We start from the raw sequence: 16,807 nt of genomic DNA on the forward strand, positions 1-16,807 counted from the left end.
TACGGTGTATTTCGTGTTCAATGCATACAGTACTGGTTAATACTTGTTGAAATCAAACCGAAGCTGCGAACACTAATATGTTAGGCACGTTTTCAAACGTTAACGTCACTGCTTTCATGACTGTAATTTGGGAATATTATTGCTTTTGTACTTGTTTAGCTTCATGCATGCAATTGATTATTTTTTACTAGGTTGATATTTGTATAAAAAGGCCTAACCAGGGACTGGGGTCGTAAATTAGTCTCGGCTATAAACCCCATATACAATGCAAGAGTTTATTTTATTTTTTTACTTGATACATTGTTTTTTGTATTTTCCCTGTCAAATAAACATAAACAAATAAATACATAATATACACACATATAAACACATGCTGTCTCTGTTGGGCGGAAATCTCTAATCTCCTCCTACTTTTCTGTAAATTAGCATCCTACTTTGTCGTGCTAGTGTCACACAAAAGTGGCGAAAATAGCTGATATACAAGCTCACAACGTGTCGTCGTTGTGAGCTTGTAGATCTGACATTTTGTTTCTGTGGGTTTTTATAAACATTGAACCAATGAAAAGCATTGAGAAGACCTTGTGACTAAATAACATTGGATCCATTGGAGCTTAGTACTTTTTTTCCTAAAATGTTTCAGTTTTGGACATTCGAGGTTTCCACCCGACAGTGACGATATACATACACATAAATATACACACACATACAAGGAGCTTATGTACTCCTGCTCAAGGTCACTTTGCTACTAAAGTGGTTCCAACTGGGATAAAGACAGTTATTAATATTAGCCATCTTCCATATACTAAAATCGGCTTCTCTCATGTCACCCAGAGCAGCTTTAGTCTATAACACATGCACTAATGGACTATTGTGTTGTGCACTTACAGTCAATGACTGTCCATTTGCTGCTGGAAAAATTATGCCTGACATTCAGAAGTATAATGGATACAACACACAATGCTGCTGTTCTGTGTTTTCACACACACACACACACACACACACACACACACACACACACACACACACACACACGCACGCACACGCACACGCACACGCACACACACACACAAAAGCACGCACAGATGTTTGCATACTTTTGATTTTATAAATGCCAATTTCATATCTTTTTGGGGCAATTTGTAAACCAAACCCTAACACTGACGCATTCAGCATACTGAGAATAGCCGTAGATTGAGCTTGTAGATTGGCTATTTTCGGTGTGCAACACCAGCCTGCAAATAAGCATACATTTGGTCAGTGGTGTAAAGTAAAGTACATTTATAAGGTTGTAGGCTACCTTATTTAAGTAACATTTTGAGGTATCTTTACTTTACCAATTATACTCCACTACAACTCAGAGGCAAATATTATACTTTTACTTTTACTAAATTTATTTGAAAACTTTAGTTACTAGTTACTTTTACATTTTGATTATTATTACAAAACATACATTAACCCCTTAAGCCCTATATATACTTTCGGCCATTTGAAAATAGCCGATTTAGAACCCCCATCTGAATCTTTACCTTATTTTATTGTAAGCCCAACTCAAACCAAATCTATGGACCATTTCTCTTTCGAGGACAAGGAAAATTGTCTATTTCTGAAAATATACTATACTTTTGAGGACATTTGCCCATCACAACTATAATACAAGCACGCACACGCACACGCACACGCACACGCACACACACACACACACACACACACACACACGGCAAACTAATAATAGATTCATGCTTCTTTCTGTGAGAGTTTGCAGAACAGAACCGTGTTCAAGCAATAGGATCCAGCTCTCCCAGAGCAGAGTAGTATTATGCTAAGTCACATTTTGAGAACATTGTGTATTTTTTTGTATTGTTTTGTTTCTGCTTGAATCATTCTGCTTCCAACTGCCTTCATTTCAAAGTTCTCCGGGGATTCTCCTTGTCCGGCCGGCATGACGGGAACAAAAGACTTTATCTCCAAAGAGTTTTATGCTGCCTGCGACTGTAGCCGGCTTTGTATTAACAGGCTGTGTGTTATTTTTTCTAACTGAAAGTTGTTTTCTTTGTTGGTTTTATTTTATGTTCACGTATTACGTTACTCAAGTGAAAAATGCTCTGTCACATTTGTACTGGAGTTCAAATACTTGAGTAATTGCTTTAAAAAATGCCAAAGTATTCAAAAGTACGGGACTATGGATGGTTCAGGTGGTTAAACACTTAAACCAGGGGTCTTCAACGTTTTTGAGGCCAAGGACCCCCTAGCTGAGAGAGATCTATAATCTCAAAACGCCTCGCGGCGTGAGGCGTTGTGAGCTTGTACATCTGCTATTTTTGGCTAAAATTCTCCTCAGAAAAGGGAAGCTAGTGGTTAATGTAAAAAATATATCACACAAAGATTTGGCGGCCCCCCTGTAGTAACTTTGAGGACCCCCTAGGGGTCCCGAACCCCCTGTTGAAGACCCCTGACTTAGACCCTCTATTCTTGAGTTGCACTGTACTTGGTGTGCTTTTTTTGCTTTCTTCGATCTACATCAAATCTTTTATTCAAAAATAGGCCATCTACAAGCACACAAAGCGTTGCGTTGTGTGCTTATAGATCTGCTATTTTTGGCTAATGTTTCCCCATAATTCATCCTCTCATAGGTTTTTTTCCCTCTGTGTTGCAACCTGCATTCTTGCTCTCTCTCCTTTCCTGTTTTATTTTTTTTCTCTCTCTCTACTCTCACCTTGCCCAGCAAGGTCGCGTCGACCATTCAGTCTTCCGAGAATTACCATACAAACACATACACACACACACACACACACACACACAGACCTCCCCAATGCACATACGCATATGAACTACAAATGACTAGGCCTGATTAATCAATCGACTAAAACAAATTTTTACGGCCCGGTACCTCCAGGGGCGTTACCCCAGGCAGTTACCAGGCCGCATAAATCATACATAACGCCAGGCTGTTGTGATTGCACCAGTGATAGGCCTCTCTGCCTTCTGTCTATATACGCCTCTGCCCCGGCCTTAATGTTATTTCCCTGCCTGAAATAGATAATAACAATAATAATAATGATATGCACGTCAAACCCCACAGCTCATAAATTTCAGGATCAATGTGACTGGAGGGAGAGGGTGCATATGCATAAAACGCCACTTTAGAAGGGGGCAAGCGGGTGCATCTCAAGTGTTTCCTCTGTGTGTGTGTGTGTGTGTGTGTGTGTGTGTGTGTGTGTGTGTGTGTGTGTGTGTGTGTGTGCGCATGTGTTTTTTATGTAAAGTGGGAGAGAGAGAGAGATAGACAAAAGTGTCTTTTCATTGTATGTACACTTGTACTGTGTGTGTGTGCGTGTGTGTGTGTGTGTGTGTGTGTGTGTGTGTGTGTGTGTGTGTGTGTGTGTGTGTGTGTGTGTGTGTGTGTGCGTGCATATTTGTGTTTTCTCAGTATATATGACTGATGACATCAAACTGTGACCCCACAGTCACACACACACACACACACACACACACACACACACACACACACACACACACACACACACACACACGCCAGCCCTCCATGCATATAAAAACAGCCTACTGCTTTAATATCCTCGCTTAATGACCAGCCCTAGCGCAAGACCATTAAGGTAATGACATCGCACTGGCCATCACACACACACACACTCACACACAAGCATGCTATTTGGTACTTGGTAGCAGGGGCATTCTCCTCTACCGCTAATAAGCAGCGAATTAGCTTAGAGGTGAAACACGTTCCTTCATTGTGTGTGTGTGTGTGTGTGTGTGTGTGTGTGTGTGTGTGTGTGTGTGTGTGTGTGTGTGTGTGTGTGTGTGTGTGTGTGTGTGTGTGTGTGTGTGTGTGTGTGTGTGTGTGTGTGTGTGTGTGTGTGTGTGTGTGTGTGTGTGTGTGTGCTTGTGTTTCACTATGCCTCTACTTTCAACCTAATAGGAAATGTTTGTGTGTTGTCTTTGCGTGCGTGTGCGTGTGTGTGTGTGTGTATGTACGTGTATGTGCGTGCGTGTAAGAGCATGTGTTTGTGTGTGCGCATGTGTCACGTGGGGGGGGGGTGTTGTGCGATTTCATCTTACTAATTCAAGGACAGTTCGTAATCATGCAGAGTGAATACATGAAGACATTGCAGGAACATGTATGCATTAACCCGTTGCATATTTACCGTATGTCTCACACGCACACGCACACACACGCACACGCACACGCACAGCAATTTGTGATATTGAATAGCTGACACTGTGAGATTTCATAATCTATTGACAATGTCAGAGCATGTAAGGCGGTACAGCTATTGATGGAAGCAGCACAGGCCTGACATCTATAGCTACTCCTCTGTCCGGGCATAAGGCCTGATGTAACCCACTGCAAACATTATTATTAGCATCCAAGGCCACTACTGATGACATCATCACCCCCCCCCGCAGCGCTGAGGGAGGCTTTCCTCCACGCCGGGCTTTCCCTCTGGGTGGGATGCTGCTTTGAATTACTTAAAGGCATAGTTTTGCCCTGCGTTTACTTACAATACAAACTAAAAATACCAATTCTTCCACAATTTCCACTGGAGTAGTGTGGTGGTGTTTACATGCTGTGAAACACACTGCCATCTTGTTGTAATTGGTGTTTTCACGGTTTCATTTGGTAGACAGGGATGCTTTTGAGCAACCAAAGCAAACAGTGAAAATACCAAAATACAGTGAGAGGGCAGTGTGTGTCTGCAGGTAAACAGCACCACACTACTCCAGTGGCTGATAACTGCTTGTATAGAGGTAAATGATGGGTAAATGTGTGTGTGTGTGTATATATATCTATATATATATATATATATAGTTTTGTTATGTAAACACAGAGCAGTTACACATAACACCTTTAACCTAGCATCCCTATTCTGGGGGGAACATTAGCAAAAATAGCTGATCTACAAGCTCACGACACGTCGCTCTGCAAAGTGATGTGAGCTTGCAGATCGGCTATTTTCGGCAAAGACATTTGGTGTAGAAAAGCGGGCCAAGTACAAGGGCAACTCAGGTATGTTTTACAAAAGAATAGTGGGTTTAAGTGGTTAACCACAAGCCCAGCATCAATATTTTGGGGGGAACATAAGCCAAAAATAGATGATCCACAAGCTCTCTAGATATACAGGATATGTTTGGCAAAGAGATTTGGTATAGAGGGGAAAAAGTACAGAGCCAACTCAGATCCAGTTTACTATGACTAGAGGGTTTCTGTGGTTAAGGATTTCTTACTTGTTGTTTTATCTTGTTTACCAGCAAATTACACAAAAAATACACACATATGATGCGTTGATATGTTTTTTATTTTGATCTAAAACAATAATACAACTCAGTACAACAAATGTGAACAAACAAACAGTTTTTTTTTTCGGGGGGGGGGGGGGGGGCGGTTCAAACGTTACATAGGTTTAATGGAATTAAACGTAAAACAGTAGTTATCATGCACAGGTTAATAATACATTGATAAATCCATTGGTACCATGACAAACACACATCCACACACAAACACACACAAACACACACAGTAAAACCTTTGTTAATTTAACTCTGAATGTGTCGTCCTATAAATGTAATGGAGTCAAAAGTACAGTATCCAAAAAATAGTAAAGTACAGATACCATTTTTGTTTTTACTTAACCGCTGACTGTACAATTACCGCTGGCTGTACAATTAACATACTGTACCATGTATATATTGTACCATGGGACCATGGTGTCTCTCACTGTAGAGCGCCCGAAATATCCTCTCACATACACATGTACAACATGCGTGCACACACACACACACACACACACACACACACACACACACACACACACACACGCACACGCACACGCACACGCACACGCACACGCACACACACACACACACACACCCCACTATCCACACAATTTTCGTCCGCCTAATTAGAATTTTTAATATCCTGGTGCGGAGTTAACGGAGATTAATGGCCAATCGCCACAGTGCACCGCGTCGTCATCCATTATCATTCCAGGCTCTGGCCCCAACCTCTTGTAATTAGATCCTCAAAACGTCCTCTACTTCACCAACACCCACCCAACCAACCCCTCCACCCAGCAACCCACACACACATACACACACACACACACACACACACACCCCTCCTCATCGCATCAATCAATAATTTTAATTTTCGGACGGCGACCCCCATGTTTGCCGATTTGCACCCCCCTCCACCCCACCCCCCCCCACACACACACAAACACATCCTCGCCGGGGAAAAAATGAAAAAAAGTTAAACATCAGACGCCAGAAGAACGATGGCTCATCGGTTAATTAACTAAGCGTCCCGTCCTCGCCGTGGCTCGATTCCGTCCTTCGTTTTGTTCGTTTGTATCTGTCCGAGTGTTCCGCTCATTCCGTTCCGTTCATTCGTTTTGTCCCGTGGCGGTCCCTTGTTTCGCCCGCTCCCTCCGTCTCCCGTGTGTGCGTGTGTCTCTCTCTCTCTCTCCTGTCTGGCTCATGGGAAGCCTTTCCCTCTCGTTCTCCCCTTCTTGCCGTGTAATTAGCATGCAGATATGCATCGTCTCATTCGCAAGTCAAATCGCCTAGACACCCCCCCCCCCCCCTTCATCCTCTCTCTCCCTCAATCTCCCTCTCTCTCTCTCTCTCTCTCTCTCTCTCTCTCTCTGTCTGTGTCTGCTCCATTATGAATCCCAGATTGTTCGTATTCAAATGCGACCCCCCCTCCCATTCTACCAACACACACACGCGCGCTCAAGTACTATAATGTTGGTCTTTATCTGAAGAAAGCAGGGCTTTGCCCTAACAGTGTGCCCTGACATGCTGTCCTGCTGCCAGTCAGTTTACAACAAAGCCAGCACAAAAACAACAACAGAAACATCATCGTGCACTAATGCTGCCGTCTGTCTGTCTGTCTCTCCCTCTCTGCTGGACAAGCATGCCCCTGGCATACTTCACGTAAGCACTTAAAGCCCTCTATTCTTAGTGAAATGGACCCTGAGTTACAACTGTACTTGGCACGCTCTTTTAACGCCACAGTGGAACTCACTCTCAAGCTCATATCAAAGCTCTGCCCCCACCCTCGCCTTGTTTAAAACCATCCTAAAAAGCCACCTCTTCACACTTGCACACCTAATTTAATTCCCCCCATTTACTTTTTGCTTGTATTTTTTCTAACTATATTCTCCTCTTAATAAAGTTGGTTTGCTTGTTTTGTTTTGTAAAGCGACCATGAGCATCTAGAAAAGCGCTACATAAATTGCATGTATTATTATCACCCTACACCAACTGCCAAAAATAGCCGATCTACAAGCCCCCCCCCCCACCCCAGAATAGTTGGGGTTCAAGTGGTTAAGCCTGATTTTACTGTCTACTTAGTTGCGTGCCGAGTCTGCCCACCTCGAAAATACCCCGCTCGACTATTTTCGCCTTTGCTAATCAGTCTTTAGTAAAACATCAGTGGCAGGATTCAGGTGAGCCATGCGTGAAAGATTTCCATTGCAGTGTTGGTTGGCACACATGCGGTGCACATGCATATGGTATGGTATATATGCATCCCCACCCCCTTTATCTCTCCCTCTCTCCAACTACACACACACACACACAGAAAAGTGTTTGCTCAGCAGAGTTCAACATGAACATGATAATACTCCATCCAGTTGCCATTCGTTCTCTTGTCATAAACTATCCTGAGCCAGCATTTTTCATTTCTGAACACCAGGGGGGGAGAAAAAAAATCACATTCATTCCTCCTCCTAAATCTAAATGTCATTATGTATAATGAAAAGAACTGATGAAGGCAGACCGCAACATCTATTTTGTGATGCTCGTGATATGACGGTGGTCAATATCTGACCTTTGGCACGTGCGTGGAACAGAGGTGAAATTGGAGGCCAGACAAGCCCGTATCTCTTGGTCTCATTTCGTTTTAGGGCAGTCATCCATGCATAAATACCCTATAGCCTCAAGCAATGTGGGCAGTTTGCAACATTAAATCAACCGTCGCAAATTAAGAGAAATCCCAACACCCTGACCCTGAAGTTAACCCTGACCCTAATGCAAAACCGCCGAACCTAACACATATCCTTATAATGCTGACAATAACAGTAGCCCTCAACACTAACCTAACCTAATGCTAACCTCACTATGCCATATACTATCCCTAACATTGACCCCACACTGAACCTAACACTAATGGTCCTTCCTTACACACCGGGAGTGTGACGAATAAACGATACGAAAATGCGTCGCGAATATGTCACATCGAACTATACTACTACATTCACGCACTGTTTTCTGTGTCTATTTTAAATGTTAAAATGTTTCACAATGCGACACGTTAGTAGCTTGTAGATCTGCTATTTTCAAAGAGCCAATGTATATAGGGGTTAAAGTTGGTGAACAGATGTTGATGCCATTAACTAGAGGTCCTTACTTTGGCCCTCCATTCTGTGGCTAAACCAAGACACGCTGACTTGCGAATCAGGAGGCCTCCATCGCTGGCATTGATGATGTAAGACGGTGGTGGGTCTGACGCTCTGACCACATGAGACTGCACTAAAACTAAACCTAATGCTATCCTTAACGCTAACCCTAAACCTAATGCTAGCCCTAATGCTAACCCTAAACCTAATGCTAGCCCTTAATGCTAACCCTAATCCTCAAAGGAAGGTAACAGAAATGTCGAGGAGTACCGCTGATGTCAAGAAACATAGTGGTCCTGCCTAAATACAGGGAATGGTATGATCTGCAAACCCTGTGTGTACACAAACACACACACACACACACACACACACACACACACACACACACCAACAACAAGTGTCAGAGAGAGTGTGAGGGTGTGTGGTAGTGTGACGATGGTGGCGGTAGAGTGGGGGGTGTCGTGGTAGTGTTGGCACCAGGCCAGGTTTGCCATCTGTCTCTCTCTCTCTCCCCCCCCCCCCCCTCTCTCTCTCTCTCCTCCAAACCAATCTGCTCTACATTTCCTATCATTACGTGCCTTCCATCCTTATGGCATATCAGACACAGGGAACCAGCCAGGCAGGCAGGCACCCCTTTACCCCTCTTCTCCTCCACCACCACACGCCCATCTCCCCCACACGTTCCCAACCCCCCCACCCACATTTCCGCGCCCACTCCGCCTCAGTTTACTGGTGAAGGGTCCAGGTGCCATCTTGCCCCTCTCTCTCTCTCTCTCTCTCTCTCCCCTCGCCGGGCGCCAGCCAGCCGGCGCGCCGGAAAAAACAAAGCAAACGCGACGAGAGAGAATTAAGGAAAAACAAACCCCGAACAACAAAAAAGCTTCAGAAGGACAATGCTACGCTCTCCTTCCACATCCTGTTTGGAGCCTGCTGTGCTTCCTGTATAGCCCAGAGGCGGATGGATGGATGCTGCCCGATGGTTTGTTGTCTTCTGCTGTTGTTGTTGTCGTTGTTGATTTCCGTATTTCTCTCTCTCTCTCTCCCCCTCCTCTGGGCATCTGGCGTTTGTTTGAACAAAACGCTGAGACGGAGTAATCCTCCTTTCGGACACGGAAAGTTTTTTCTCCTGGCTTGTAGTAATGTTGACGGGACCCTGGTATACGTCTCATCTGCCAACAACACACATACACACACTCACACACACACATACACGGATGTGGACACTGCAGACTGTTTTTTCTCTGAGCTGTGCCTGCCACACCACCATGTCCGCCTGCTGCCTCAGAAGAACTGGGAATACCAACGGGATATACCACAGACCCACACACACTTGCACGTGCGCACACGCGCCGCCCGGATCTAATACACACACACAGACACACACACACACACATGCACTCGCCGCCGGTCGTTTGAGGCTACGGGGAAAGTGAATAATCAATTAAGTATTGATTTCTTGTAAGATTTTGTAAATTTCAAAGGCAAAGACAAAGGGGGGATAGCTTAAAGGAGAGACCGCCGCCAGCGAGTGAGGCGCCGCAAATTAGCCAATAAACAGACGAGGGGGATAAACGAAGGCGAACCGACGAATGAACAAATGAAAAGAAGTGGATGGAACGAACCGGGTGCCTCGTTGCAACCTGCTTGTGTTTCTTTTTGTTTCTCTGTTCTTTCTACGTGCGACCGTCAGACGAATTAATGCCAGATCCGCGAGGCAAAGACAATGGTTTCCTATGGAGACGAAGAGGGACAAGAGCGAAATGGGCGGACAAGGGTTAAAAGCGAAAGCTGCAAGAGAGAGAGAGAGAGAGATACAGAGAGAGAGAGAGAGACAGAGGACTTCATAATTAGGCGGCCCTGCAAAACGGACCTCATCAGTATGCGGAATATGCAAATTGTCTCGTTTTTATTCACGGATCAGAAGGCAAGCACTGCGGAGAAGAATTAAGGGCTATTATACCAGCCAAGGAGAGGCTGATATATGCAAACGAGAGAGAGAGAGAGAGAGAAGGAGAGAGAGAGAGAGGAGGAGGAGGAGGAGAAAGAAGGCGAGGAGACACTGTAACCAGAGAGATATACAATGGACTAACGCAGCAATGGAGAGCTGAACACAATCACACAAACACACTCCTCAGTCTCACCCACAGCCTGGGAGAGAGAGACCAGCACTCCTACTGGAAACTGAGACAAGAAGAAGAAGGGGGGAAGGAGAAAAAAAAAAAGACAATCAGACATGCACCTTCATTCTCCATTACCTCGCCTATCTCCGCATATTGATAGGCTTGCCTCCAAGGATGATAATTACCTTCTCAAGGAATACCGAAACGGCACAACGGCAACGAGCCCCGGAAAACGAGGGAAATGAGAAGAAAGGAACAGGGGGGGGGGGAAGAAAAAAAGGAAAAGAAAAAGAGCGGAGGTATGCAAAGGCGCTAATGATATTCAGAGCGCCCGAGAGTGGTGGTGTGTGTGTGTCATCTGCATGATGACAACGGCCAATTATAATGAGCCATTGGCGGTCCTCCACAGATAAGAATGGGAAGAGAGGAGAAGCGCTGTGGGGGGGGGGGGGGGGTGAGGGGTGTAAGCAAAGAAACTTCTCCCTCCTCCTCCCCGTGTTCTTAATTTGCCGCTGAGATTTGCAGACTCCGCGCCGCGTGGATTTACAGTTAATGACGCATATTTCCAAAAAGAAAAAAAGGACAAAGAAATAAGACATAACCCTTCCTATCCATATCCTCGCATCATCGTCCACTCCGGAATGGAATAAAGGCCAATGCTGACCGCGGGGCAGGCGGCATTCCTCCATGTTGGATTTATGGCCACTGAGAAGGGTGGGGGGGGGGTGTTGAGGGGGTCTTCCTGCAGGGTTTACGCCACGCCAACGGCGTCAGCCCAACCCTGGCTCCCATGGAAGAAGTGCGTCCTGCTCGCAGCCTCGCAGCACTCTGGACGAGCCAAAACGAAAGTGTTGGAAAACATGCATACAATCATGCATACACAAAACACACACATATACATGCCTCAAACACCTGCCACACACACACACACACCCCCAGGAAGACTGGCACACGCTATTACACATTCTCCCCCCCCCCCCCCCCCTTCCTCCATCACACACACACACAACAAAACGCCTTCCACCGGCATCGTTTTGCATATTCGCATGGCGCCCCGCCTCGCCTCAAAGGACTAAACAGGCGTATGCAAAACGGCTGTGGTACCCCCACTTACATAGTGATGAGCAAACCAGTGTGAGAAAGAGGGGAGGGAGGGAGGGGAGGAAGGAAAGGGAAGGGCCACAGGGGAGCTTGTTGGCACTGAAAAGAGGGCACGTGGCGCTAATGCCGCTCCCACAATGCAACGGCAGGAGGAGGGGAGGCGTGGGAAAAACGGGGGGGAAGAGGAGAGGAGTGGAGGAGGAGGAGGTAAGGGAGTGAGTGAGCGAAAGGAGGGCAGAAGGAGGCAGGGGAGGGAGGGAGGGAGGGAGGGAGGGAGGTAGGGGGCGTGTTGGCACTAAGAGGGTACACGTGTGCCGGGGCGGGGAGGGGTGGTGGTGAGGGGGCGATGTGGGTGGGCAAAGAGCAGAGGGAGGCTCCGGGGGTGGTTGGGGTGGGGGAGTGGGGTGGAGGGGGCGCGACAGGAGGGGGGTGGGGGGGGGGGGTAGGATGGGGGTTGGCACTGAACAGAGACGTACGTCTGAGAGGGGAAGGGGATCGAGGATCGAGGGGCCACCTGCATTAAGTCACAAACGTTACGCAGTTAAAACATATGCAAAACATGCACACACGCGCGCGTGCAGCCCCTTCGCACACACATACGCTTCTCGTCAGATCTCGGGGGGGGGGGGGGATATGTGCCAGGGGGGTGGGGCTGCCAGGCCTGTGACGAAGCAAAGGAGGAACTCCCACCCGCCCCGCGCGTATACAGCGCCCACGTGGTGCTCCTCAAATCTGATAGGGGTGCCACCGAGGCACGCCGGTACACACAAACACATACACACGCACACACAAACAGCCCACATACACACATACATAAACCCGCTCTGGGAAGCCCCATCTGTACAGCACATAGGGCAGGAAGCCAAATATATACACAGAGTGAGGCTGATAGTAACAAACACACACACACACAGGGGTTTTGTGAATGCTATTTGTTCACTACAAGAAGCTTCTGGTCATTTCACCCGTATGAGTCCATTCTGTGTGATGGATTACTTTATTGGGATATTTTCTTTTTATGTTTAAAGTTGCTTTGAATGTTAACATGCAATTTGAATTATACTTGATCCCTTTTAAATGTATAGAAATACAGATTCTTACATTTTCATTATGACTGGTGCTTCGTTCATGTTCCATGTTATACTGTATACAGTAACAAGTGAGAAGCTTTTTGAAAGACAGGTGGGGGGGGGGTTGAAGTAGGAAGGAAGGAAGGAAGGAAGGAAGGAAGGAAGGAAGGAAGGAAGGAAGGAAGGAAGGAAGGAAGGAAGGAAAGGAAGGAAGGATGCGACCCTATTCTCGGGTGAACATTCGGCAAAAATAGCCGATCTAGAAACTCACAACGTGTCGTGAACTCTTTCATGTCAAGGACCCCCAAAATGATATGTATTTGGCCGTGGACCCCCATGTCAAAATATTTTGTTCCGGGGACCCCCCAGAAGCAAAGATATGAGTTACAAATGTTCGCTTTAAAAAATATTATATTCAAAGATTTCCACAAATGTTCACGATTTTTCAAAAATAGCAGATCTACAAGCTCCTAGCTCATAGCTTAATGAGCTTGTATATCTGCTATTTTTGAATAGCCAAAGTATAAAAGGTTAATGTGGTTAAAATTATTGTGATAACCCTGGAATCCCCACAAGGACCCCTGGGGGACCCCGGACCCCACTTTGAGAACCAACGGTATAGAGGGAAAAGCTAGATTATCTATTATCGAGCCCTGATGGGCTCCGGTCAACTAAGTACATACAGGGTTTAAGAGGTTAATGGGTCTTTTTTGCATACAGTCCTAGACTATACCTTAATCTGTAAACAGTCAATGTGCATGCAACTTGCGCATCGTGATTCTTTGGGTGCCGCTGAGAGGTCAACCTCAGCCTCACCCATAACTGACCCTTAATCCCCCCATCAGAAGAAAACACTAAATCAGCTTGACTCGTGTCAGGTGGGAGCCTCAGCACCGGGCCGAGGGCCGTCCTCCCAAAGTCATCGGGTGGCAAGTCGATTCGATTATTTTCACATCCAACTCCGTCTTCAGCTCCGAGGACTGATCGTAGTTTCGCGTGTCCTGCTTGAGATGCAAGCCTATAGCTTTCAGCCTCTCGCTAAGTGAATCATCAGTGACGGTATCGAATTACGCTCAACAGAGAACTCAAAGGTTACTTAAAGGGCTTTTAGTCATCCCACGCTGGCACACCAGCTAATTTACAGCAGACTCATTAGGGCCGGCATTAAACACAATTTCCTGCCGACAAATTTCATTTGGTAGAAAAATCATTACCATGACAATAATAAACAAGCTTATACAGTAGTGGCTAATGGCAATTTGAGTAACCTAACGTCGTTAGCCCGGCCCCAGAAATAGCAACGGTGGCTGGAACGGGGGTCTAAGATAAGATAGATGTTGACGTGACGAGTGTCACGATGACTTTGGGAGTTGTGTGTTTTTTGCTTTCTGTTTTCTGATTTGTTTTGGTTTTGGTTTTTCTTTTCTTTTTTTTGTTTCCTTTCCTTTACTTGAGCTGTGTCTTGGGCTGGGGCTATGACAGTAGAAATATAATGTTTCATAACTGTCAGTGAGCAGGGGTTGTGTGTAGCCCGCGGTCCCTGTGCCAAACAATAAACCATAATTTGATAGATGAGAAATTACAGCGTTCCATCTACTGCGCTGGTCCCTCACCCCTAGGCAACGCAATACCACGCCAGATGATGTGTCATATTTCTAAGAGAAACGGAGAAAAAATGAAATTATATATATATATTTTTTTTTATACTTTGTTAATAATGACTGACAGGGTTTTGAATGTGCCACCTATGTTTGCTTTGTGTAGATAAACTAATGTGTTTGACAGATGTCAGGCATCTTACTGGCCTTGCCAATTACTGAAGCCCTTTTTTGGGGTAATTAACCACTTGAACCCCAGTGTGCTTATTGTGGGAGGAACATTGGTCAAAAATAGCAAATCTACAAGTTCAAAACGTGGCGCAACACAAATATTTGGTGTAGACGGGGGGAAAAAACGTCAATTGTAAATCAAGTCTGTTTCACTAAGAATAGAGGGTTTAAGTTTGCAGATTGAGAGGTGCTGTATGTATATTTATGTTCTATACCACACCAATTGACATTTTATAGGTAGGGTAAGTGATTTTTTATTTGGTTAAAATAAGCGTTAAATTGCTTTATATTCTGATAGTACTCATTGGTATAGAGTTTTTGTTAAGGAACAGGGGTCTCCCCTTCCCTCCAGCTCTTGATTAAACACAAAATTCCTCACACAGAACTCACACAGGACACAGATTAAACAAGTACAATTGGAAGTGATGTCACAAAGAAGTGAGCAGACACAATTGGAACTGGAGCGCTACAAAATTGAAGCTGATAAATGGGTACTTTCTCCTGATTGGCTGAAGATTGGCCACCCACCTGAGAATGTATTTTCTGTTTATTAAAGACCTGGAGAGCCGCTGAGACCCCTGCTACTGAAGAAACGCTCTATAGCAATGATTACTATCACAATATAGTGCTTTAACCTTTTAACAAAACGTCTTATTTTAACCAACACACTTAATATAATATCAATATCACTTTCCCTTCCTTTAACCCATTAAAACTGGGAATGCATCTGTGTAACCACTTAAACCATTATTTTATACTTTGGCTATTCAAAAATATCACATATACAAGCTCATAGCTATGAGCTTGTAGATCTGCCATTTTAGAAAATGGGATCATTTTGCAAATCTTTGAATTTATATTTTTAAAGCTAATTTTTTCTTTACTTAAATCTTTGCTTCTGGGGGTGCCTGGGACAACATATTTTGAGATGGGGATCGGCGGCCAAAAATATATATAATTTTGGGGGTCGTTGACATGAAAAAGTTTGAGCACCACTGATATAGAAACATTCGTTTTCCAGAAAACTGTTAGGATTTGTAGAATCGGAACCTCTGGCCTTAATGGGGTAAACGTTTCTCAGTACTGGCAAGGCACTCGTGTTATCTTTCAACCACTTGTGAAAAGTAAGAATTACTTTCGACAAGGAGTGGGAGAGCGTTGCATTACAGCTATTGTGTTTATCCTATGCCCCCCACAACGTAGTTTTTTATTTGCAAACGCATATGTGTTATGAGTATGACAGGGATTCGCTGCAGTAGTGAGTCAGAAAAAATGGCTGAGAAGGTACTCAGACCAACCATTAGCACCCCTGGAGCACGCTCCAGCACTGTATCATTTGTGTCGGGCGCCGAGGACTGATTTGACTCGGTGCCATGGTGAGTGACTGACAGGCACGCGAATAAACATAATGGTTGGATCCTAACTGGAAACCCAGCGCTTATGCATGAGATAATGGAGAATGTTTTAACTGAAGGGTTTTAGCTGAAAATGTCCCTGTGGTTATGATGTCCTTAGGGCCGAGCCCTGATGGTGTGCAAGCTCTGAGATCGGTGACTTCAACTGAGCTTTCGGAGAGCTATGCCTGTGCCCCGAGTTTTTTTTTTATTGTGCCCCGTATCTAATAAGAAAGAAATCCATTCAAATCTTTCTCCATGAGCTTCTCCCGTTGTCTGATCACGTTCCATCGTTTTTCTGTCTCCGGTCGCGGCCATAAACAACGTACCGAGGCGCTTAGGCAATCCGGAATAAAATGTTTTATTGCATATTTCAACAGCATCACCGGATAGCAGTGTGGCTAATCCCAGCCCTTTTGTTGGGGCTGCGTTGTCAGTCTGTCACACGGCAACCCCGCCGGAGACAATCGCTGCTGGCGGGCGTTAACCTCCTATCTCCATATTTCAACTTTTCATGTTTTTTTTTCCAGTACTGCATTATACTACGGTGTCAGACAAAAGTAGCAAAACTAGCCGATCTACATGCTCACAACGCACCGCAATGCGACGCGTTGTGATGGGACGCGTTGAGAGCTTGTAGACCGGATATTTTTTTTCTATATTGGAAAAGCTTTGAAAGTGAAAACAAAAGTGGTTCAGTGAGTCTGTGGCTTTTATAAATATTGAACCAATGAAAAGTATAAACAGGAGCTTTTGGAGTGCCGCTTTTTCCACTTCGGTGGTATTTGGTATAAACAAGAGCTTGTGACTAAATAATAATAACTACATTGGATCCATTGGGACACATTGGGTTCTTTCTTCCATTTCCTGAAAAAG

Source organism: Gymnoscopelus braueri, assembly GCF_963280865.1.
Source record: "Gymnoscopelus braueri genome assembly, chromosome: 21".
NCBI lineage: Eukaryota > Metazoa > Chordata > Actinopteri > Myctophiformes > Myctophidae > Gymnoscopelus > Gymnoscopelus braueri.